Genomic DNA, 26,778 nt, shown 5'->3' with positions numbered 1-26,778 from the left:
GCAGTGTTTTTTAACTGTTAATTTTACATGGGATCTTCTGAGCCCTTGATTTTTCTTTTGAAAAAAAAAAAAAAGACTCTTCCTCTTATCAAGGCCACATGTAAATACAGGTAAATATATGACTTCACTGTTTGGAGCAATGAGCTTGTTACTTTGTGGCTAGAAAGCTGATGTCTTAGGGTTAAATGAGGATCGTTTATAGGCATGATTTTTAAAGAAATATCTGTAAGATTACTGAATTTGCATGTCCCTACGTAGACCCTGTGTTAGAAGGAGGTCCCTAGAATTGGCATTTCGATTTCGCTAAATCTCTTTTCTATTATTGAGTGACGGTTGTTACTAACTGTGAATATCTAGGGTTTATTTATGATGCTTGTGTTGGGGGTTTATGTATGGATCAAAAAATATATGTCTTGCCTTTATGTAATATATAGATATACCTAGCTTGAATTTTAAATAGACTATTTTTTTCATAGTAAATGAGGGTTAGAAATCAAAAGTTGTGTCAGAGAAGGACTAAGGGGAATTATTGAGTAGTATTGATTGTAGCAGATAAACAAGCTCAATGTGTGTGTGTGTGTGTGTGTGTGTGTGTGTGTGTGTGTGTGTGTGTTGAGGGAATCTGTGGTTTCCTGGGGTGATGATATGTGTTCTTTCTAAAGTCAAAAAATACAGTGTGTGTAGTCATTATCCAGTGAATGATGCAAAGTGGATGACTTGGCCCGAGAACTGCCCTGTTGCATTAGTTTGTGGAATGTGTGTACATCTGGCACTGGGAATAGTTTCAGTATTGCCTAAACCTTAAATATGTACCACCTTCTGCTTCTCTTGACTTTTATTAATAGTCTTCTTGCGATACCTTCTCCCAGATACCAAAATGATCTATTGGAACGTGGGAACTTTGATTATTCCAATAACTGTGTTAAGGTATTACTGAAGTAAATAACACATTTCCTTCCCTTTTTTTTTTTGTTTTTTTTGGATTCCACCTTCTCTTTCACCACCTGTCACAAACATGAACACACATCCTTTCAATCATTGCCTATCTCTGCCTGTCTGTCCATCTGTCTGTATGTCTTTCTCTGTTTCTCTCCATCTCTTTCTTTGTATTTCAGTCTTCTCTCTCTCTCTGTCTCTGTTTCTCTGTGTCTCTCTAAGCCTCTGTGTATCTGTCTGTCTCTAACACACACGGACACACACATACACTGGTATCTATTTTCTCTGAACATAATATAGAAGACTAAAACTGATGGTGCCAACAAAAAGAGAATTTGTGAATCTCTTAGCTCAAATAGAAGTGCCACCACAGTTCACATGATAATGCCTAGTGCCAAGTGAGTGTCCCTCGGCCCCATTCTGCAATGAGATATGATGCATCTCACTGTGCATCCCTCTCACTCAAGTGTCACTGGGAGTATCTGCATGTGTCCAGAGACCTTGTCATGAGTAATGCCTTTCTCTCATTTGCCAGGGTCAATACTGAGGTTCCTTCAAGCGTTAACATGGAGAGTAGACTTTACTGCTTGGTTCTTTAAGTGGAAAGAAAGAATGGGGTGACACTGCGATGGACTGATTTGTGATTCCTTGGAGTATAACTTTTGGATTCTCAGGAGTAATTGAAAGGCATTTCCAAAGAGGCAGCAGAAACTAGTGAGAGAAGGCCACTGGGCGACACTTCTGTTGCATCAAAGAATACTTCCTGAAATGGAGGAAGTGCTCCTTGCACTGAGCATTCTTATTTTTATCATCATCTGTTTCCAATTTCATGTTCGATAAATCCCAGCCAAAACATTTCCATCTTTCTCCAACCCTTATATGACAATGTTAACGTCATTTCCCCCCTTAGCTGAGGCTATGTTTTCCTCAGCTGATACCACATGCTAGCCTTGTAGGAAGGTAAAAGAAAGAAAATTATCACACCCAAATATGTGCCTTTTTTTTCAAGGTAAGCACGTTCCAACACTGAAGTTCTTTCCCCATTGTTTTCAATTTTTAAAAGCCAAGCAACCAAGATAACAGTAAATATGAATTGAAATCTCAGAGAAGTATGAGAGCAATATAATGGGTTTGTTTTTACTAGAAATGCAGAACTTTTATTTTAATACATATGCCTGCCATGTTAAACAATGTTAAGCAAATATAATACGTTTTTATGAAGGTTTAGATCAAACTGACAGCTTATTTGCTGAACCCGTGTCTGTGAATGGACCACAATGTAAATAAACTGGCCTGGCAGAGAGAGGTGATTGAGGAGCCAAGATGTTCCAAAGACATTTGCTACTTCATAGTGTTTACTTTTAAGTTTTTCATATGAAAATAACATAATCATTGTAACAGTAGAAAACAAATGCTATTACTAGTCAATCCGAATTGAGTTCTTCTGAAAGCAAGGAAAACATTTATACGTTGTGTCCACATTCCAATAACAATGTATTTGTATTCTGATAAATAAGTCAATTTTAGTTTGCTTCCCAAATATGATGTACACAATTGGACTTAGCAGTGTTAATAGTAAAGTTCTTTGTATGAGTATCATTATATTTTATGAAATACAAGCAGCATTCGATAATTAGTTTAAAATCATTCAGCAACACAAATATTCTTCCAAATATGACACATAATAGACCTCATTCAGCAAAGATTACAGTGCCGCGAGATCATTATTTCTGACATTCAGCAGTCAACCTCCAACATCATTGCCGAAGATGCTTTTCACAGTAGCTAAACACTTGAAAATAACAATTGTGGTATCAGAACATTCATGAATAACACATGAAGCTGGAATTTACATTTTTTATTAGTGAAACTGCCTGTTTTCTTCCAAAGAATGTTGTTTATTTGGGTAAATAATACAAGGCCGTGGCTTTTTCTATGATTCCTGTGCAATTGGAAAGTTTCAGTAATTAACTCCTCAACCAGTGGATCTGAAAATTTAAAGGTCCAGCTGACCATCTGACAGCACCCTCCCTTCTCCAAAACTAATTGTTCAGAAGGAAAAGAACAAAAGGAAAATTCCTGTTGGTCAAAATTTTATATAGATACATTTGATAGCGTGGACCACATAAATAGCCCAATGGGGAACGCCCAGCCTCTCTGTTGTAGCTCTTCACAGCCTGGTCAGTCACCAAGTACGAAGCATTCTTCCTTGGAGCCTGGTAGTTCTATGTGCAATCGGAGAAATTCATTCATATTTATAAGTACCAACGATGAACAACAAAAAGCTACACCCCTTCAACAGGAACCTGAAACTTTACAAGACTTTCTAGGGCATTTGCTTGTTTCCTTTCATTCTTTCAGAAACATTCACAATGGTTCCCTTCACTCTACCAAAACCAAATGTCATTTTAAGGCTGTTTACTGATTAGTCTTTGCCTTTTTGATGCTTCTTAATCAAAAAAAAAATTGATTTTCTACTCGAAAGACTACTGTCTAAATAAAAATAATTAAACTATTTAAATAAAACCTTGTGGTAATATTGCATATTTGCAGGACTGAAGAAAGCCATCCTTCTGTAACACAGTTGCCCTTATGTTCTGAACGCCCACTGGTGCTTATCACACCTTTGCTTGGAAGCAGTTAATGACTTTCCTGTCCTGTAAGTTAGGATTTTATTTCCCTAGTCTGCCACACAAGATTCTTCTACTTATTTCCAGACTACTGGGGTTCAAATCCCATTTCTCCCATTTATTAGGTATATGACCTTGTGCAAGTAACTTAACTTACACTCTTTGTACTTCTGCTTTATTATCTGTATAGTGGAAATGAAAATCATATGTAAATCATAGGGCTATTATGGGGGAAAATAACATAGTTACGTAAATATGTTTTCTATATATATATAGTTACATAATTGTTCTATGTTATCTTTTAAGAATATCTACAGCTAGATTTTGTTCTCATTATATGAATTAAATACAAACATAAGCATATATATATATACATCCATGTATATATATATAGAGAGAGAGAGAGAAGCCAAACACATATGCATTTTAACAATGTAGTTGGGTTATTTTATCTTTTAGGAATATCAAGGCCTAAAATTTGCATGCCATTATGTTAACACTTTTCCTTGGTAACCAATATTACTGAATTTCATAAAGGTCAGAGGCTTTTTCAGTCTCTACCATCCCAAAAGGCATCCCCTTGTGGTAACCTGATTTTGTTTCTCTCTCTTAATTGTAAGTTATTCAAGGTCAAGATCAAGTTTTATTTATGTTTATACATTTTTGCCCATAACAGCCAAGTCACACAAAATTTTTTAATGGTCATTGGATGACTCTTACTTGAGACCCTGATTTGCTAGTACTGAAGAATACTTAGAATGTTCCATTGTCAAAATATGTACGGCATGTAGAAAAGTAAACTTCCCACATATAAATACAATATACATATCTTATTTTTCTGAGAAGTAGTGTGAAGGGCATTGGTAGAGCACAAAGCCCTAGGGATCTTTGAAAACATTTCTGAATCATTAGTATAAGACTTGTTTTTAAAAAGTTGGATAATAAAATATGTTAGCGGGTCTTTCTTACTGGTTGACATCTCTGAAGTTAATCACGTTATCTCTAAAAATAAAGGACAACTATTGCATCCTTAAGTGAATGACTGAAAGCAATATTAAGTGAATTTTTACTGATTTAAATCACAGCAGTCACACTTAAGAGGGAAATAAATGGCCTAAGAACTCCTCGTGTAAAAGAGAAGTTTATACTACGCAGGATGATGCAAACTAAAAAGGGAAGCCAGATGTTACTAGCATTGGCTGCACTCAACATTTTAACATTTTGACGATATGCAAAAAATATTGAGAAGTCAGAAAAATCAGGCTAGAAAGTGAACTTATTCACAATAATCTTGTGCAGGTAGAAATTGCATAGATAGAAATTTCAATAGCCACACTTTGTATTAACTCCTTCATAAACTTCAATGGATGGCAAATTACAGTCCGGGTGAACTATTCTTGAACCTTCTTAATAAAATGTCAAATGAGTTCTCAGTTTCTCTCTTTGGTCCTCAGCAATATTTTCAGTTTTCATAAGGGCAAACAATTCATTTATTTCATAAATGCATGGCCACTTTTATACAAAAAGAAAATACCACAGAAAACTTCTGTATTTTATGAAAACACATCACCATCAATTAAGTTTTCAATTAAAATGACAACTTTTGATTGGTCAAAATCCCTGTTATTAAAAATGGGCAGAAAATTCAATATTCGTGTTGTCATTTTACTATTAATTATAGTCACATTTTTGTATCAAAGAAATAAATGTATGTTAAAGATATATATACTTTCCTTTATTTTTCTTTGTAATTAAACATTCTCCACCCAATACATACAGGGGAAAAAAACGATTAAATGATTAACTTTTTTTATTCTTTGGAGATCCCTGTGCATTTTAATTTACGTGTTGATTATGTAGCCAGGAAAAGTCTCCTATGTTAAATTTGATTAAGCAAGGCAGAAAGTGCCTTAAAATGAATAGAAAGCAGAAACTGAGAATGCATTTTTTTCTAATTGTGTTAATGAACTACCCTGATGAGACTTGGTTAGTATAAGAGGCCCCCTGACCTTTTGATTAACTGTAAAACAGGGCACTTCTAATATCGCAGAGTTTTGCTCCATCTTTACAGTTTTTTAAACCAAACACTTAAAGCACTTAAATGCTTTAGAAAATAATGGAATGGGTAAAAGAGCTGAGCATACTTATCTCAGCTGTGAAATTACTGCTCCCTCCCTGTTCATTGCAAAACTCTCATGGTAAAGCCACCAGTGCTTTTGAATGATTTCCTTTGCATCCCAAACAGACTAAGACAGACTTTGCTGGAGGGATCCATGAGAAATGTAAGTTATATAAGCCATAACATTGTGTGAAAGGGCTATGACATATGTACCAAAACAAAACAGTATCTGATGATGAATTGTAATAGTATAATGGAACATGAGTGGAATTTATGTGTTGCAGTTTTCAAAGAGGACAATGATGGTTGGGTGTCGGAATGCAGCCCTCTCACGTGGGGAGCGTATTGCCTGTCAATGCCATGTTCAACCTTCCTGTGACACTACAGTATTTAGCTTTCCCACATGTAATCATCTAGTACATTGAAAGAACAGTGTAGCTATTCAATAACTATTTAAACTAATTTATTTGGGCCAAAGTCATTGTGGAAGACTTCATTGCTAGGTAGTTTCTCAGATGTGTATGTATTTGTGTATTAATGATATATATTTAAAGAAAAGGGAGTCTTCCTCATGGATAGGGAAAATTTTGGCAAGAATTCAAGCCATGCTATTCCCATTACATTGGGAGGGTTTTCCCTGCCATAAACTATAGTATGTGTAAGAGATAACATTGTATAATTTTAACTAAAGAAAATAACCATGGACACTAGTAAGCTGAGTTTTGTAAAATGAATGATAAAGTGATTGTTGCTCCAAAGCCTCAATGTTCAAAAGAGTAATAGTTGAATAACTTTATCCATACTGTAAAATAAGACTATTTTACCAGTAAAATACAAAGCATCAAAAAGGAGGAAAATACTTTGAGGTAATATTTGATGTAATGTTGACTCTGAAAAAAAATATAATTCAAGAATCATTACAAGTTTGGGAAACCACAATATATTAGAAAACAAGCTTGAAAGTTAGCAATAGTAATCTTTGACTTATGAGATTACAAAGTGATTTTTAAAATCTTTTTCTACACATTCTTCTATATTTTCTGAAATTTCTGCAATGTGCCTTTATTTTATTACATTTGTTTAAATATTTATTTTAAAATCAGTACATCTCCTTGGTAAATATTCATCAAATACAGAGTGAATTTGAAAAAAAAAAACCCTCCATAATTAGGTTAGTTCTATAGGTTAATTTTATAAATTTTAATAATCTATTATTTGGTCTATTTCTTATGTCTATGAATGTTGAGCAGCAATCAGTAAAAGCTTTGTAAGCTAAATATTCCAATGCTGCTTCATTTCTTAAAGTTCTTTATAATATCTACTTTCAATTCTAAACATCTGTCACTTATGCATTTGTATATATGTAACAAGTACTTGGGAGAGAAACTATATGAGACTGTCTACAAAGTAGAATATTTACAAGACAGATCACATGTACACTCTAGTAGGTGAAGTTCTTATTCTGTGGTTATAATTTTACAATTGCTGTGCTACTCAAGTACATTGTATTATATTAATTAATTAATTATTTCATCCATCAAATATTTATTGAGCACCTATGATGTGACAAATTCTGTCTCAATTCCCTAATGTTTTAAAATCAAACCATATTACAGTTTGCTCTATGTTCACACTTTAAAAATTCTTTTATTCCTGTTTTACCCAGAATTTTAATTGCTTTTTTTTCATTGCTAAAAGAAATAGTGTGCTTGCTTCCCCACTTTCCTAATATTTTATAATTTATTCTCATTATACCTAAATCTTGAGACTTCAATCAGACAAAAATTTACATCATGACAGTAATTGGTTCATTGTTACAATTGCTACTTCTCACCTTACACAGAATCTGGTATATTTTATCCTCAGTAAATTTTTTTTTTATAACGGATGAATAGCAGAAAGCAAAAATATGGTTATTATTTTTCCCTTTTTTGTCTTTCCATCCCCCCAAAATTTGGGGTGTAGAGACCTAGTATCTCAAAAGCTTTTAGGTTTTATAATCTAAGTATAATTGTTTCCAGCTAAATATCAATTGAATTATTTCCAGAAAGAGGCTAACACAGATCTGCATTTATTTTTAATTATTTATTAGACTTTGATATATTGTGAAAAAAAAAATCCTTGCACTCAACCCATGGTATTAGTCCGAGTGAGATAAACTTAGATCCAAATATTGAAAAAAAAGGAAGACAGAAGATAAAAAGGAAAATACTGTGATACTGGGAAATACCTTCCTATTAAAAATTTTTAGTTATTTCACTTGGTTCCATGTTTTACCCCAAAATCTTGTTTTTGTACCTATTAAATGGCCTCTTTCCATTGTCAATTAAGCAAGATTTGGATTCCACGGCTTTGCCAACAATGCAGAGAACGATAAGCTTTCATGGTACCCTGGGGCTCTTCTACACGTGAAAGAAATAAGTTCCAAAAACCACAGAAATATGGAGATATATTATATAAGGGCATTTCTACTAACATGTTTAAATGGCCACAATTTAAAGATTTAAATCATTAACTGTAAATCACAGCATCGTCCCCCGCTTATGTATCTGTGAGCCATCCCTATTCACAAGGAGTCAAAAGCCACCTGTCACATTTGCATTACCTCATACTTACCATACTTTTTACCCCCATGTTGAACTACATTTCCTGAGATTAAAAAATGCCTTAATCCCCTCCATTCCTTCTCACCTCAAGCCAAAAACTTAGAGATACTGTCTAGCCCATTTAACATGAGAATAAGCTGTAAATACTGAGATACGATATGGTAGTAAGATCAACAGTCTCTGGTAATCAAGTGATGCTGAGGGCATTAAAAATGGTCTAGCTGATAAATTGGACTTACACTGACTGAGCTTTCGCTGAATAGGAAGTGAGTTTGTGCATTTGAGCATGTTTTCAGGGTTCTAGTTACCTAACTCACTTGTTTGGTGTTCCATAACAATTCTCTTGGCAGTACCTTTTCTTGATAGCTTTGACAACTTGAAGTTTCCCGATTCTTAAGTCCTTCATCCCTTGATTTGTTCTCCTACTTGCAGATTTAGCTAGGAATTCATAGAACCAGCATTTAGACCAAGGTATGTGCCTGTTCACCTGAATAATGGTAACACCAAACAGAAACAATTTAAGAGTACCTAGAACTGACACCCTGGTAGTGAACAGCACTACTATTGGACTTCCTCCAGCCCACTCTTCCCTTCCTTCCCCAACCAAGGTGAAAATCTGACACATCTTACTTCTATTCTACAATTTGCTTTATTCCTTGCTTCTGCAAAAACAATTTACTTTTTGGATAAACTTTGATAGAGAGGTCAAGCAATACAGCACTTAAGGAAGAACTAAAAAAATGCTCCCCATGAAGATACTAGCAGCAAACCCTGTTTCTCTGAAACAGATTAAAGACGTTAAGCAGAGGATAGCTGCATTATCATCTCACTTTGACAATTAAAAAGATTAAATACTTTTCCCCAAACCAATAATCATTAAAAGCAGGATTTGAATTCAGGGCTGTCTTGCTTCAAACTCTGGTTATTTTTTTTAATAGTCAATCACATTCCATTAAGCTAAGAAGCACCTGAAATCTAACAAGTTTTCAGGAGGCTGAAGAAGGCATGAGACTTCCACTGCATCATTTTTTAAAGTGTCCAGTTAACAGTGTTTGGGCATTTAACAACCATCTGTTACTCATTAATGTTAATAAATTGGGATTCTCTGCACCTAGGTGTCTTTTAATGTGTAGGGAAACTGTACTCTTCAGTGGTTCATTCCTAGCCATCAGCCGATACCAATTAAACAAGTGACCATTGCATGCCACACGTTCCATATGTCCCATATCTGTATCCAGGTGTGCAGAACCCATCCCATCCAGACATTCTTATACATAACTTGGTGTTTCCTTTCTTAAATGTTAGCAGAAATGGCAATTTCCACGAAATAGAGAGGAATACAATTTTATATAACATTCTGAGTATCACATATAAATTCATGATTCTCAGCATCACTCATCAGGGACAGGCATTGTACTCAAGATAGCAATCAGAGGGAGGGAAAGGATGCGAGAATCAAAAATACCAGAAAGATGACTAAAGGAAAACTCATTTGCCTTTGAGAAAAAAGGAAAAACACTGATTCCAAAAGAACCCACCTACGTATTACACACAGGAAATTTTATTTGTGTGATACATGTGTGAAGCTGTTTACACAGAGTTATTTGGGAATGCAGGCTCCATTTTATGCCAGGTAAGCTAGCACCTACCTCACAGGATTGTTGTAAAATTAAATGAGAATGCAGAGAAAGCACTCACAGTGCCTGGTTCTTCTTAAGCAGTCAGTAAATGCTAGCTCCTATAATTTTTTATTATGATCATTATTTTGGAAGCCCAGGATGAACACATTGGAGGTTTATGTGTCAATGAATTAATGAAACAAATACAGAAATGTTTATATCCTCAGATTTTTATTGAATACAGTTATCTATGCAATTGAATAGTTATCTGGCCAATTCAGTTCAGAATGTTCACTCAGGGACTGGGATTATTTGGTTTGGCTGTCGTACACTGAGATAATTAGTTGGATAATTGACAAATGTCTCCATTCTTTTATACCAGCCAGCCATCTAGAGTAGATTTGTAATAGTTGAATCATAGCTATTCCTTTCTACGATAGTGATAACTGAAAAAAAAAAGGTATATACAGGTTCCTAAAAAAAATAGAGACCTCAGAATGTTTTTGATTACCCAGAAAGGAAACAGAAATAGTTTAAATATGATCAGGCATTATAACTGTTAATTGTACATAATGATATAATGTGTGTCCTGGACTGCGTAAGACTCCATTGATTTTGTTCGTCCGTAGAGGTCAGAAATTTCAAACTGTGTATATTCTGAAAATCCGAGGACATGATGAAGAGGGGTCATTTATTTTATGATGATTTTTGAGTGTTTCATTGATGAGACTAGCGTGACAGCATGGTGACTTTGATCACATGTGTTTCTCAGTGAAAATTATACAATCGCCATTAAGGCTTATAAATTAGTCTGTCGTAAAATGAATTTGCTTACATCAGTTCCTCAGGACCTAGTGATTGCTAGTGAATTGGTTTTTGCTCTCCTGTAGCTGAGAGCAGAGATTCAGATTCAGAGTCAACAATCTAGCTCTTACCCCCCCATCCCCCACCACCCCCTTGGAAACCGGTGAGAGGATAAGCCTCTTACTGCTGTCTATGTGTTGTCCCCTCCATGAAGGCTGTAGGCTTGCCAATCACAAGGAAGGCAGACTTGAGTGGGAGCATTCCAGGTCAGCAGCATGTTTGGAATGCTTTATTTTTGCAGTTCTTATGTAGAGAATAAGTTGGGTGATTGACCAGCTCCCTGCAGAAAAGACAGCTTTCACCCTATGGGGAAAACCAGGGAGGCAGGAGAGCCTGTAGCCAAGCAAATTGCCTGCAAAGTGGCTCCAGCCATTTGAGGCTGGAGAGTAACATTCCCCGGGAATAGACCAGGGGCTTTCAGCCTGGAAATCGACTTCGATCTTACAGGAACAGAAACCTGGTTTTTCCTAAGCCTGTGTAGTTTTGAATGCATCTTGTACGTTGTTTATTCCTTTTTGTTCTTCCTGTGTATTTAGTAAAATTCCTTTTGAAAAATGTAAGTTTGCCTCTGATGTGTTATGGGGGGAAAAGGAAAATAACAGTTTTTTTTAATAAGCAGACTCATATTCTGATATTTTTAAGGGAGAGTCATATACCCAGGGGCCAAGAGAGCATGGTGATAGAAGTACTGCATGTAAATGAACTTCAGTGAGGTGTCACTTAAGGGGAGAGAGCTAGCTGTTAGTGACTATTATTAGTTCAGCTAACCATTCCCATCAGTGAAGAATTTAGAGGAGCTGACTTTGGTCTTAGTGAAGGAGACTTGTGTGATTAGCTAGAGAGTCTGCCTCCCTAGTAGAGTTTAACTACAGCAGTTTGTGTGCTGTGTGTGTGTGTGATGTATGCATCTGTGCATCCATGTTTATATCAATAATTTTCAGAAATTGTAAGTATACCCCAATATACGACAGCTTGGGAATTAAAATGCTGGGTTCAAATGCTAGATCTACTTCTCTGGGCTACAGTTTCATCAGTAAAATGAGCATAATAACAAAATATAACTAACAAGTTAGGTAAGAATATTAAAAAAAATTATTTCTGAAGATCTTAATACAGGGCTTGGCATAAGTAAGTGAGAAAGAACTATTAGGTATTATTATCATCATTACTTGTGAATCCACTTAGTTACCTAGAAATTTTATTTAATTGTTAAGTTTAAGCAATTTTGTTTATTAATATAAACCTGAAAATACTAAGATGTTATATAAATCTATGCCCAAAAGGTGAACATCATTTTTATGTAAATATTGGATTATCAGTGTCAGTAATTGCAGAAAAGGAAATTCAAATTAATCCTAAAACTGACCACAATTTTAAAACCAGGAAAACAAAAATTAAGAGCAGGGTTTGGGGGGAGGGCAGGGAGACTGAGAGTTTTGAGGTATAAGAGAACTCAGTAAAGAATTGTGGAGCCAAGATGAGAAGAAATATCAAAATTTTGAGCTTCACATTTGAAGCAACTTAATTTTCCTCCCTAAGGGCCTCTGCCAATCTAGAAGTAGAAGAAGAGAAGGTAAGCAGAGTTGTTGCAATTCTTGCAGGTTTAGGAGAATAAGACTTTAAACCTAACATCTGCCAAGGAGAGGAAGGGCTGATAAACCGCCCACAGTTTGGAAAAGGTTTATAAAGGTATTACCACAGCAATAAGGGTAAACAAGCAATAGCCCAACTCTCCTAGAAGAAGCAGCCCATCTTCAGATCCTTCCAGTGGTTGAAAATCAATTGAATTTTCCAGGGGCATCTACCCACCTAGAAGATCAAATTGTAAATCCTCTCTGAAGAATATAAAATTATCTGAGCTATCACACTATCCTTACATTTTTCTTCAGATATGATATCCAGCCTCCAATAAAAAAAAAGAACCAGGCATGCAATAAGACAAGATCTATTACTGAAAACCCAGACATGAAAGACAACCTTAACAGATTCATAAAAGTGTCAGAAATTGGAGTTATCAGACACTGATCTTTAAACATGCTTAATATTTTTAAGAACATAAAATGCATGTTTGAACTTTTCAACAGAAAATGGAATATTAAAAGAATGGAAATTGTAGAACTAGTTACTTAGTGATTAGATTTCAAAACAGATTACACACATCTGAAGAGAGAATTATCAAATTGAAACAAAGGTCAGAAGAGAATACCTACAATGTAGCATGGGATGAAAAAAATGTACAGAGAAACAAAAAAGAGAATAAGAAATCTAAAGAACAGAATGAGAAGTTCTAGCATATAATTGAAATTTTAGAATGAAAGGAGAGGAAGTATCAGGCAAAAGAAACATTTAAAGAGAGAGTGAATATTCCAAAATTGACAAAGATATCAAGCTGCTTACTGAGGAAACAATATCAATCAGAATAAAACAAATACATAAGAAAACAACAACAGAAAAACACAACTAAACATATAATTTAAAACTGTTTTTTTTAAAAACCCAAAGGAAAAAATATTTAAAATAGCCAGATAAAAAGACATTATTTTCAAAGGAACAAAAATTAAAGGAGCAATGGACTCTTCAATAGAAACAGTGAAAACTAAGGGTTTTCACTTTCCGAAAAAAATAATTGGCAGCATAGAATTCTGTACATAAAATATCCTTCAAAAATGAATATAGAATAAATGCATTTTAAAAGAAATAAAAAAGAAATTTTGTCTCCAGAGACACTTAAACAGAAAGACAAAGAAAGACTAAAAGTAAAAGTATAAGAAAAAATGTATCACACTGAAATGAAACAAAATCTGGTATATATATACTAATATCAAGCAAATTAAAATTTGAGGCAGCCCTTCCAAACCAGAGACCACGAGAACACGGAGTCCCAATCCATCGGACATCTGTTATGTGTGATGAATTAACTCCTATGCATCTAGAAAATTTTGTTTTGGTTTAAGCTAGTATAATCTTGATACAAAAAAACCAGACAAAAATTAGAACGATAAATTATGCACATCTCACCCGTGAATATAATTATACTAAAGAAATGATAGCACACTGAACCCAAAAATCTTTAAAAGGATGTCTTTTAAACAAGAGCACGCCGGGCTAGCGGCACACACCCCGGCCCACTGGAGCAGCACTAGTGAGGGGAGATTCGTGGTGAGAGGAGTGACAGCGCCTGGTGTAGCTCACCTGATACAACCACATAGAGACTGTAGAATTAAGACATGGGAGAACCTAACCCCTGCCCTATCCTCTCACAGGGTGTGCGTGGTTGACGGAAGCACCAAACCCTCCTTTGGCATGGTAAGTCAGAGCCTTGAGTTGCAGCTGCAGAATAGTCTCACGATTCTTCAAAACAGCATCCATGATTGAGAAGTACCTGCCTGTAATCAGAAAGTGAGGATCTTCACCTTGAGAATGACCTGGATTGGTTGCATTAAGCACTGGGCCACAGCTGGTTTCCATGTAGTTTTGCAGAAAGCCAGTTATTTGGATGAAAATTCTTTACCTGTTAACAATAATATTAGTAATAATGTCTGATTGATTTAGTAACAATGTAGGAGAAAGGGTAATATCCTCATTCTGATAATGGGTGGCTACAAACAAAAGAAAAAATACTATTGCCAGTATCTTGATGGTTAGATGTTGAAAATTCTCTTTCTGAGAGTTCCAGCAAAACTTCTATAGGAGACTCTAGTCAGTACAATCAGACAAGGAAAAGAAACAAACATTATAAGATTGGGAAAGGAGGAAATAATAATCTCATTATTAGCAGGTGAAATATTTGTTTATGTAGAAAATTCAAATGGAACTACTGATACTATAGAATTAAAAACTGAGTTTAGCAAGCTTTGGTTAGTTACAATATCAATATGAAATATTAAAATGTTTCCATATACCAGCCAACAATTGTTAAAAAATAAGTAAAAATATAATATTTCTAAAAGCATAAGACTAATATTTAGAAATACAGGTAACAAAAATATATAAAACTGTAAAAATTTACAATAAAATTTTACCAAGAGAGATTAAAGACCCACATAAAAGAAGAAAAGACAGTTGTTCAAGGATTGGAAGAGTGGATATTGAAAAGATGTCAGTTTTCCCTCAAACTTTAGGTTCAGTCAGCCCCAAGCAAAGTCATTATACAACGATATTTAGAAACTGATAAGCTGGTATACTACATGGAATTACAAATGGCCAAGAATATCAAGGCACTTGAAAAAGAGTAAAAGGAACTTGTTAAAAAGTCAGGCAGTGACATTGGCGCAAGGATAGACAAACAGACCAAATTAAGCAGAAAAGAGATGAAAATAGTCCACGTATAAACTGCAGAGCATAGTCTGTCTTTTCAAGATATGGTGCACAGTGAAATCAATATCTATGTTACAAAATGAAATATGGGGTTTTTAAGTGATAATTCATAGAGTTGGAACTCATATTTTGTGTAATTTTATTCATGTGTCTATACTTCAACTAAAATTAGTGATAAAAACAAAAGTGATTCTGAGTTCTTTGGGGGGAACTAGACCTGATCTATAAAATTATGTCTTAAGCCTGATTATTCAGCCTTAGCAAGAGTAGTTTAGGACTGTACAATTAATCATTACAGACACAAATCACAATAGTCAAAAAAAAATGTTTTAAGATAAAGCCTCCCAAAACTACATGCTATTAACAGCTAAGAACCTTTCACAAACAAAAGCTCTTCAAGGAATCATTGTGCTTTTTTTTAAAAAAAAAAAAGTCATGATATAAGAGAAGAAATAAATGGATAGATGAAATTTGCTAACAATCTGTTAATTCAAAAAAAACTTTTTAAGCTAAAACATAGAAAGAGAAAATGAAATGGGAAATGGGAAACAGTTAAAAGAAGATGTTAGGCCCAGCATGAGTTACTTCAATAGAATCCAACTGAAAAGTAGTGAAATAGAAGTGGTTTTCTTCAATACAGTTCAGTTTAATTCAATTGAATAGACTTATTTTGAGTGACTACATACAAGGCCCTATACTAGGTACTCAATGGAGAGTTACAACACATTCCTTTTAGAATCTTTGTCCCATTTTTCTTTAGGCCAATGTTCTCATTTTCCACAAGCCATAGGCAAAGTTTTATTTTTATGGTTGCATTAAGTACGTATATAGAAGAGATAACTTGGCAAGTCACAAAATTTAGAGACATTGAAGGGACTATATTTGGCAATAGTACAAATGCCCATGTAATATTTCATCTCTTAATAGCTTTCTAACTGTTTATTTGTATCCTTCTTTAATCTATGTGTGTGTTGTATCTTACAAAAACACCAGCCAGCACAAAAGTCTTCTCACATTCATCCCATTTACTTGTTCATTCATCTCTTATATTGCATAGGTATTTTTTTCTTTTCCTTTGTTTCCCTTTGATTTTGGTTTTATTTTTCTTAAAAATGTCAGGCCAAAAATAGAGGTGTTTTTCATATTTTAGGAAAAGTTGGATATACATCAGCAATCATTATCCATAACAATAAGTACATAAACAGTACCATAAGTTATGGATACACTTTGGGGCATCATCAGAACAGGAATGAATTACATAAACCAATCACATTCCAGTTTTAAAACTGATTACATTATGGAAACATAATAAACTAGTAAATGTCATGTAACAAGTCTCTCAGTCAATGAATGGATAAAGAAGATATGGTGTGTGTGTATAATAGAATATTATTCAATGATGACAAGGAAATCCTGCCTTTTATGACATCACGGATGGAATTTGAGGGCATTATACTAAGTGAAATAAGCCAGATAGAGAAAGACAAATACTATATGGTATATCTTCTACATGGAATCTTAAAAAAAAGTCAAACTCATAGAAATAGTACAAAAGAGGTTGCTAGAGGCTGGGGAGTAGGTTGATAAAAAGGGTACAAAATTTCAGCTATAAAATGAATAAGGTCTGAGGATCTAATGTATAAGATGGTAACTATCATTCATAACACTGTATTATATAACTGAAATTTGTTAATAGAACTTAAATGTTCTTACAAAAAAAGATAAATAGGTGAAGTGATGAAAGTGTCAATTCAGCAGAGGTAGGAGAGTACAATCCTTTTACAATGTATACGGCATGTCAAATCATCATGATGTAAATATCTTATAATTTTATGTTAATTATACCTCAACAGAGCTGAATTTCTCTTTTAAAAAGTACAAGTTGATTTAATTATTTACAGATTTGAATAACTGCTGCTGTTTTCAAAAAAGGCAATTATTATGGACAAGTGGCTCATTTGGCCCTTGCTGATTTCTGCAAATTTTAGTGCTTCTTTTGCAAGTTTTTGCTTAAGGAGAATTTCCTTTTTAGTGCTGATATATGTACCCATATCAATAAGAGGGGAGAAACTTATTTTTCGTAGTTTATTCAAATGCTGATCAATATGTAAGCACTCATTTATCAATACAGAAAGCTTATATAAGGTCCACACTGCTAACGTGGAATATGACCACCACTGGATTTCCCAGTGTTTTCTATTTCCAGACCAGAGTATTCCCTGGTGAGCTATGTGAGAATCATGTTATTCTGTTTTATTAAAAATTGCTTCTGGGTTCAGTTAAAAATACCAGGAAAAACATGTACTTTTTCTTGAGACTCCAATTCAGATAGAACTGTGCCTTGAGAAAACTTACACGGATTCTGAGACATGGTTCTAAACTTGTCCTCAACAACTAAGATAAGTTCAAATCATCTTTTTATTTCCCGTTTCTCTTACTCTTTTTTTTCTCCCTTCCACTGAACACTCAGGTCACTTGCTCTTCACCTGTGTTCCTTATAACTTTCTATCTTATTATCTTATAATTATTTCAATTTCTGCTTCTGCTCCACCCACTCATTCCAAACTCTAGATCCATTGTCTATAGATGCAAGTTTATCGTTAGCTTAAGTCTATAGCTGGGTGAGCACTGGTTGTATTTTATAAAAATTCATAAACACAGCCATATTTTCAAATGCTCAAGAACCATATATTCTAATTGATGTTCTCCAGAGAAACAGAACCAAGAAGGGTGTGTGTGTGTGTGTGTGTGTTTGTGTGTGTGTGTGTGTTTATTCTCATTAAGGCCTTCAATAAGACCTACCCACATTATGGACAGTAATCTGCTTTACTCATAGTCTACTTATTTTGAAGTTCATCTCGTTCAAAAACACCTTCATAGAAACATCCAGAATGATGTTTAACCAAATATCTGGGCACCGTGGCCCAGCCAAGTTAACATATAAAATGGACCATCACAGGGACATTTTGTCTACAAACAAAGTAGTGTCCTGGGTAAGGGTCCCCTTTCCATAACAGCTGTTACTGACCATGAAGATAAATTTGTCAGACTGCCTTTATATGTAACAGATCCTTAGCTCAAAAACAGAAACAAATTTTATTTTGTTTGAATTCTGGCATTAGAACATTAAGCCTGAGAAAAGTGTGTGTGTGTGTGTGTGTGTGTGTGTGTGTGTGCATATATACACACACATATATATACACACACGTATATATTACAGATGCATAAATGACAGAATATTGATTACAAATGACAACAGCTGGGTGACACTGCTCAACACCACATCCCTCTTTTTATTCTTCTCAGTCAGTTAAGTTGGAATCACTTAGGAAACCACCTTGGGTCCTTAATACTTATTGGTTCTGAAGGGACCAGGGGTGCTGCTATTGGAGTGTCTTGTATCCTCTGTTGGAACAGACTGTAATCCTTGGTGCACATTAACTGTGACATCTGACTTCTGGTGCAAGACAGGGATATGGGTGCCTATTCATTAACAGCCTGAAAATACCTGAAGTTCCTCTGACAGTCAGATCTGGAGATTTCATGAGTGACAGGATTTTTGCACACACATTTTGCTTCCATGGCCAAGAAAAAGAGAGAGAGACTTTTTTTAAAGGAAAAAACATTGACACGTCTCCTTGTCAGAGTCAAACACGGACGGTGGTTCCAAAATACTAATTATAGCTGAATAGTTAGCTGGATTTTGCTGAAGGCACTGGTCTGACTCATCCACCCACCATCGACGCCATGCTGCTGGAGTGACTGTCAGCCTCTTAACTGGCTCAACTCTGCGTTCCCCGGGAAGGCATACAGGGGCTTCCAGCTGGTGAGAGAGCACACTGATGATTTTTGTAAGATAATGTCACTGGTAAAATAGCCCTTTTGTTTGTGTTGAGCACCTTGGCAGGCTCTTTGACAGAACAAAAGTGGACTCTTGCTGTGTTCAGTCCATCATATTATGAACTGTACAGTCCACGTTGCTTCAGGGAATGCTTTGCTTAATGATTCTCTTGATTCCAGTGGCTGGCCCAATTACACATCCTGACTTTCTGCTCTCAGGTAGATATTATTTCAGATTTCTGAATTATTGCCTGCTTGGAGAATGCTCCAGGAAGGATTTTGTTTTCTTTTTCCCTGAAAAAGAAGTCTTACAAATTCCTTAACATGCTTACAAATCAGTTCTCTAAACACTGGGCTCCACGTACTCCAATGGTAGGATTTAACGGTTTACACTTTATCAGTTATGTAGAATGGTTTTGTTTTGGTTTCATATATTTAATTGATCAAATTGTATTTTTAATATTCAGCAGGGTCCATTTGCTATCTATGCTGCTTTTGGATTCCTCAATAACGAGCCTAAATTTATTGTTCTCTAATTTAAACCTGGTCCCTGTCTCCGTAGTGAAAACAAGGAGACATAATTTAGCACTCTCAAAGCAAATACTGCTTCAAAGAGTTGAATATCATTGTTAAGTCATTCCCTGAAGGTTAACATTTGTAGGCTAGAAACTTCCTCAAGCTTTTTTTTTTTTTAATAAGGCCAATTTGTTTAAATTATTGGATTTCAAAACATGTTAAATGCACCTAAGGTGTTCAAATAAGATTTTCTGCACTGCTTCAACCAATACTTTACACCTGTGCATATATATAAGGCTATGCCATAAAAGTCTCATCTTATTTAAACAAAGAATTTACAGGGAAAAAAATAAAGAAGAAAACTTTGTCCAACAATAACTTGTCTGAATTCCAATGCTGCTTAGTCGTTCTTTCATCTGTTCATTAAGAGCAGGGTCAGAACATAATAAAAGAAATGTTTAGAGAGGAGTTTGAAGCTATAGGGGATTTTGCAGGTGACAGACAATAAAAACATGAAGACATGTGGGAAATTTTGTAAATCAGGGAGTGTTGTGGGATTAAGAAAGTTACTGTCCAGGTCATGAGAGATAATCTCAGATCTTGGGCTTGTGGTGTTACTGAAATACATTGGGATAAATGGTATGATTGGGTTAATCCTGGTGGATTCAAAATCAGATTATAGTGAGAGGCTGTGAGTCTGAGGGAGTTGGTCTCTTAGTCTGGGCAGAAATATGAAAATCCCACAATCCCCTGCTCCTCTCCTGTTGATGATGCTTCTAATTCACACGCCACAGAACTTCGCCACCCCCCACTTCCTGACTTCTGTGTAGGAGGCTTGGAGGACGATGGAGGACTGGATTCACATAGACCAGAGGAATCTCAGAGTTGCCCTTTTCACTCTCAGAGCTCGTGGGGTTCTGGAACTACCACCTGCCTCCCAGAGCCATCTTTTTTGCTAAGGAAACTTGGATGCAAGGAAAAAATTGATCTTATCTAGAAAATGGAAGAATGTGGGGCTAAACACCCATACCCTACCAATGCCCTTGCAGCATACACAAAGACACACACATTCTTCCATTAAGTATATACTCAAATAATTTCTATCTGTATTTATTTCTTCCCTACTTAATCCATCAGTGTGAATAGAAATATCTTCTCTTAAAGGCTTATCTTTAATTCAAATATATTTAATTTTGCATCTATCACATAATGTTTATAATTAATATCTTCATTTAAAAAATATATATCCACATATACCCATATGCCAGAATAAAATGGCCTTCTTTCACCCTGATGATTTTCAGTTCTTAGTTCTACCCTAAGATATGTACTTAACATCTGCAAAACATTTTTTTAAGTAGGAACTCGAATCTACTTTGACTTCATTTGTCAAAATTTCTTACATATTAGTAAATATCTGCCTTTCAGAGTAATCAATAATACAGTGCTAAGGCTCTTCCCGGATGGCTGTGGGGTCAAATACATCCCTAATAATGGCCCCGGGACAAGTGGTGGGCCCTCCATTCATAAGAGCCTTGGTACCGTCCCCTCCTTACTCGCAACCACCAATAAATCCTACTTTCCTATCCAAAATAATATGTATACAGTGTTATAAAGATCATTAAAACTGCAAAACAAAGTGAGGAAACAATACTTAAATATGAGACTAATTTAGGAAAGCCCAGAAGAAAAATTTGAAATAGGATAAAAAAGATTTCATGGTACTCCATGAGATGTATATTGTCCATGTTACTCCTGTAATCATTACTGTTTGGTTTTATCCTGTTGCTAGGCATCAAAACCATATCATGCTCTACATAAACTATACTTAGATGTGCTGTAGATGCAGTAGACTTAGAGCCCCAGTTAGCCTGATATTTGAGCAGGTAAAACTAACATTAGCTGAGCCAGTGTGTGAACAGTTGCCAATAAAAGCACACAATTAATTCATCTCTGACTATTATCATGGGTTTTGTCTCTTTTGTTGTTCAACTAAGTTCTTGTATCAGATGTTTCAAATGGACTCGTGGCTAGGTCAGATAAGCAACTTGGTATGTGAATCATTGTATAAGTCATCTTTGATTATTTTCCCAAATTTCTCCAACAAATTAGCCCAGATAAATAAAAGTTAACTGGACAAGATCCAAAAATGAGAATATCAAAAGACAGAAACTCAAATCTTCCTTTCATTCTTATTTAATAAGAAAATAATGTATAATTATCTTCAGCCCAGTGATGATCAAATATATATATGGATACATATATATGTATATATTTATACGTAAATTTAACTAAATGTAAGACAATCCAAAACCCACCATGTGGTATCTTATTAATGGAGCCATGTTTCAGCAGTAGGTCCTAAATTAGGCATGGATCCGTATTTCTGAGAGACTCTAAAGTCATTTTGCTGAATTCACTACTTTCACAGATAAGGTTTTCATAAATGAAAACCACGCAATTAAATCTTTTTGCAAGGTCATATATCAAGAACTAAAAGAACTATGGAGAAGTAAATTTTTTTTTTCTGTAATTATGCTTATGTGAGGTGATGGGTATTAAATCAACTGATGTCTGAATCACTTTAAATTCTCCTCAGCGGTATAGCATCTGACAGCCACTCCTTGAAACCCAAATATCTGGCTTTCAATCATAGAGAGAGCAACTGTATATCAGAATTTGCAGATAACTGTCCATTTGTGTAAGAATCAATCCGATGTGGTCCTTTAAAGGGAGAGCTGCGTGATTCAGTATCTCTTCCCCATAACCTTCTTCTTTAGTGTCCCTTTAAGAGGTGCGCTGCCTCAGTTTTCCTTCCCACATTCATCCTCCAGTCTTGGCTACCCACAGTCCAGCTTCTTTGACTATGTACCCTTCTCACATTCCTCTACTGGTTTCTTCATTTGAAACTACTCTTCCTCCTCAATTGTTTTCTTTCTCACTAAATATCTAGAAACCCCCTCAGCATTGTCTGTGCCTTGAATTATGATAGAGTTAAGGTTCTCATGAAATTTCTGGAACCCTGTAATAGAGTCCTAAATTGTCATCCCTAACTTCAGCCTTACCTACAGGCAGCACTCTCCTTACAGACGTATTTTTCAAAACTCAAGTCAAACTAGTTCAGTTCTCCAGACAACTTTTAATGATTCCCATTTTCTACAGTCCATTTCTCAAATGTTATCATGACACTCAAAGCCTCCCACCAACAGTCTTACCTCTATCTCTTTGGCTTTATCCCCGGGTCATTTCCTCCTGGCAATTTGTTATTTATTATGGATTGCATAAGCCTGTGAGACTGGTTCAATCCAAAACAATTATTCATAGTATTGGCCCCTTGAGAAAATAGATCAAGTGTTCTAAAAAAGTGATTTACAAATCACTTTTACTAAACGTTATTTGTAGGAGTATTTTTCAAACTGTATGTCCATTGCATATTGTATGTTTAAATAATTCTAAGACATTTTACAGCCTCCATGTACATAATCAGAATTTTCCTTGATCAAAAAACCTATTTTGAAAAAAAAAACCTATTTTGAAAATTTCTTAATATTATGTGTTAATATGGCAAGAATTATGAGAATTAAAATTGCATCCTATGGAAATTTGTATATGAGCAGCAGTCGTGAAATTAAAAAAAAAAAATTCTCTTTATCATGTTTGGTGTATCTATAAAGTTTTTCAAAGTAGAAATAGAAACATAGTCAGCTCTCCATATCTAGGATTCTACTACTGAGGATTCAGCTGACAAAGGATAGGAAAAAAAAAAATTCCAGAAAGTTCCAAGAAGTAAAACTTGAATTTGCCACACACCAGCAACTATTTACATAGCATTTGCATTGTATTTACAACTATTTACACAGAATTTACATTGCCTTAGGTATTATAAGTAATCTAGAGGTGATTTAAAGTATACAGAGGATGTGCGTAGGTTATATGCAAATAGTACACCATTTTATATAATGGACTTGAGCAGCCAAGAATTTCAATACTCGTGGGTGTCCTGGAACCAATTCTCTACAGATACCGAGGGACAACTGTAAATACTTCCACAATCCTCTTAACAGCTTGACCAAGGGGAAAAAAAAAAAGCTAAATCATTTCAGAATTTTTGAAGAGTGATAGGGACACTAATCATTATATGTTTATTACTATAAAGAATAAAAAACATATACAGATCAAAGCCATACAATTGAATTTTCACAAAAAAGTTTAGCTTGAAAGGTAGATCAATATTTAAATTCATAAACACCACTCTGTTTTATACTCTCAGTGTTAAAATAGCGTTGAAACCTGCTCCAGAATTTAGCTTCCCCATTTGTACAATGGAACAACCTTAATTTGCTATTTAGAATAAGTGCTGGGGAAAAGTGTTTAAGCCCACAAAAATCATGTATTAGATGAATATATGAAGCCAAATACAAAGTTACAAAAACATTCTTTTCAAAATAAAATGCTAACTTAAATGTATAATTGTATGAGATGCATTTGGGAAGCCTTGCTCAGATTGTATTCAAAATATGATAAAATGTGGCTTACGCCAAGAGGATAAAGAAAAGTCTCTCCAAACTCTTGTATTTTAGACAACAGCTTGGACCGTCTGCTTATTTGTTACAGATCCACCCAGATCTTACCAAATAAATCTCTTTTAATAGCACAGTTTGATAACAGTTCTGACAAAGAAAATGGCCATCAGCAAACTACAGGCTGCCAAAGAAAACTGCATTGTTATGAAGTATTGGCCAAATGTACGGGCTCTCAAAAAAAAGCTATTAATTGGTCTCAGATGTCTATTTATTTTTTAATGCTAAAATTAACCATTTAACTAACCTATTTTATTAAAATAGAACATTTATATAATAGGTTCAGCTTAAGCCTTGGGATTTTCTGCATTTGAGTGCTGACTTTCTTTTTAGTAAGCAGGCTCAAGGTTATTTCGCTATATCTGGATTCATTCAAACTTCAGCGAACCCAGATTTCTCTCTGAGTTCCAACCTCAAGAATTGATTGATTCAACAAATATCCACAGACAGTTGCTATGAGCCAGGCATGATGCTAGGCACAGAGACACAATAAGGCTCTCAGCAGCTGTCTGGGAACATTCATTCTATAAACAATCCTAGAGTAATGCATTCCAATGATCAATGTATTTTGAGAAATGTATATTCTACCACATCCCCAGATACTCAGAGTCTATTTTTAAATTTTTGAAAGCATTGCAAAATCTTATCTTTGAAAACAAAACCACACCTATTAGAATGGTGAAACTCTAAAACATTGACAGCACCGAATGCTAGACTCTCATTCATTACCGGTGGAAATGCAAAGTGGTAGAGCCATTTTAGAAGACCGTTTGGCAGTTTCTTACAAAACTAAACATAGTCTTACCATACAATCCAGCAATTGCACTCCTTGGTATTTACCCAAATGAGTTGAAACTTATGTCCACACAAAAACCTGCGCATACATGTTTATAGCAGCTTTATTCATTATTGCCAAAGCTTGGAAGCAACCAAGATATCCTCTAGTAGATGAATGGATAAATATACCATGGTACATCCAGACAATAAAATATTATTCAGAGGGCTAAAAAGAAATGAGCTATCAAGGTATAAAAAGATATAGAGGAAACTCAAACACATATCACTAAGTGGAAGAAGCCGATCTGAAAAGCCTACATACTGTATGATTCCAACTGTATGACATTCTATAAAAGACAAACTATGAAGACAGTAATTAAATTAGTGGTTACCAGGAGTTAGGAGGGAGGAAGGGATAAACAGATAGAGCACAGAGGACTTTTTAGGGCAGGGAAACTACTCTGTATGGTACTATAATTGTGGACACATGTCATTATACATTTGTTTAAACCTACAGAATATACAACACCAAGAGTGAACCCTAATGTTATTTATGGACTTTGGGTAATATGTCAATGTAGGTTCATCAGCTGTAACAAATGTCCCACTCTGGGGGAGGGGGAAGATATTGAGTGGAGGAGGTGGTACTGTGTACGGGTAGGAGGTACATGAGAAATCTCTGTATCTTCTGCTCAATTTCACTCTGAACCTAAAGCTGCTGTAAAAAATAAAATCTATTAAAAAAAAACTGATCTCACTTGATTATATGATTTATATGCCAAGAAATTATTACTGCTTCTTCATGGAACTAATAACCTTAATAACACATTTCAGTAACACTTAGTCCATATGATACAAAAATGAATCACAATTTGGAAAGATAATTAAAGCACTCAGAAATTTCAGGTTCCAAAACAACCCACAAAAAAACAAAGGCTACTATGGCCATTTTGGTAAGCTGATTAAATCAAGTGACGTATTTGGCCTTGTACTCTCTGTAGATAACTTACTAATTATCTCTTGACTCATATTTTAAGCAAAAATACAATTTTAACCAATAGCATTTTTATGTATAGTCAAGATTTGCATCAATATGATAATAATCTCCATCAATTCATTTATTTAACAAATTTTTTTTTTTAATTACAAAATCTGTGTTGGCAGACTTTTTCTGTAAAGGGCAAAAAAGTAAGTATGTTAAGCCCTTACAGGCTACAAGTCCTCTGTCACGGCTACTTCCTTCTGCCTTGTAGTGCAAGAAGCAATCACAGGCAAACATAAATGAATGGCTGTGGCTTATGCCAATAAAACTTTATTTACAAAAACAGGTGGCAGGACAAATTAGGCCCAAGGGGCTTTAGTTTAGACTCCTGGTTCAAACGACAGGGATACAAATTTTCAAGTTCCTGCCTTTAGGATTTTAGAGTCTCATGAAGAAAGTATATGTTGTATTTCATTCTTTGAACTGCTGTGTTATGGAACAGTAAAAGAGGAAGAGTTGACCAAAGGGAGAAAATGCCAACCAAGATATTTTTCTCATGCTTCCTGGATGAAGAATGGCTTATCATAGTGAAGGTTGCTATTTTCTTAAATATTTGGCTGCTCAAAAGAAAATCTGTCCTTTTCTTTGCATATTATTCTGGAACGGATGGAACTGCAGGTGATATTCATTAAGAACTCACCCACTCTCCTCCTGCTTTCTTTAACAACTTATGGTGGAGATACTTTGGAAGACGTGATGGAAGGCCATGTGGGAGAGTCCGTAATTACCCTCAGCTGAGGACACCCACCACAGAAAGGCAAAACCCCCTACTGAAAAGCAACAAAGCTGCAAAATAGAACAAGCAACAATGAGGCCTCGAAGTGGGACAACAGTAAGAAGGGAGAGCAGCGGACACACTCCAGGGGAAGACTGGAGAGATTACAGCATGTCCTACCTCAAGTGTCTAAACTGGGGAGATACTGAGGTCATCT

At 35.1% G+C, this 26,778-nt stretch overlaps 1 long non-coding RNA gene across 1 annotated transcript; it reads left to right on the top strand.

Moving 5' to 3' along the window:
* Positions 1 to 1,540: 1,540 nt before the first annotated feature.
* Positions 1,541 to 25,588, top strand: LOC116668301. Its single transcript, XR_004325423.1, has 3 exons — positions 1,541 to 1,553; positions 14,550 to 14,552; positions 25,232 to 25,588. It is a non-coding gene; the product is annotated as an uncharacterized LOC116668301 (long non-coding RNA).
* Positions 25,589 to 26,778: the final 1,190 nt, after the last annotated feature.

The sequence above is a fragment of the Camelus ferus genome, chromosome 2 (genome assembly GCF_009834535.1).
Source record: "Camelus ferus isolate YT-003-E chromosome 2, BCGSAC_Cfer_1.0, whole genome shotgun sequence".
NCBI lineage: Eukaryota > Metazoa > Chordata > Mammalia > Artiodactyla > Camelidae > Camelus > Camelus ferus.
Note: the sequence above shows the minus strand (reverse complement) of the source record. Positions and strands in the feature narration are given on the sequence as shown.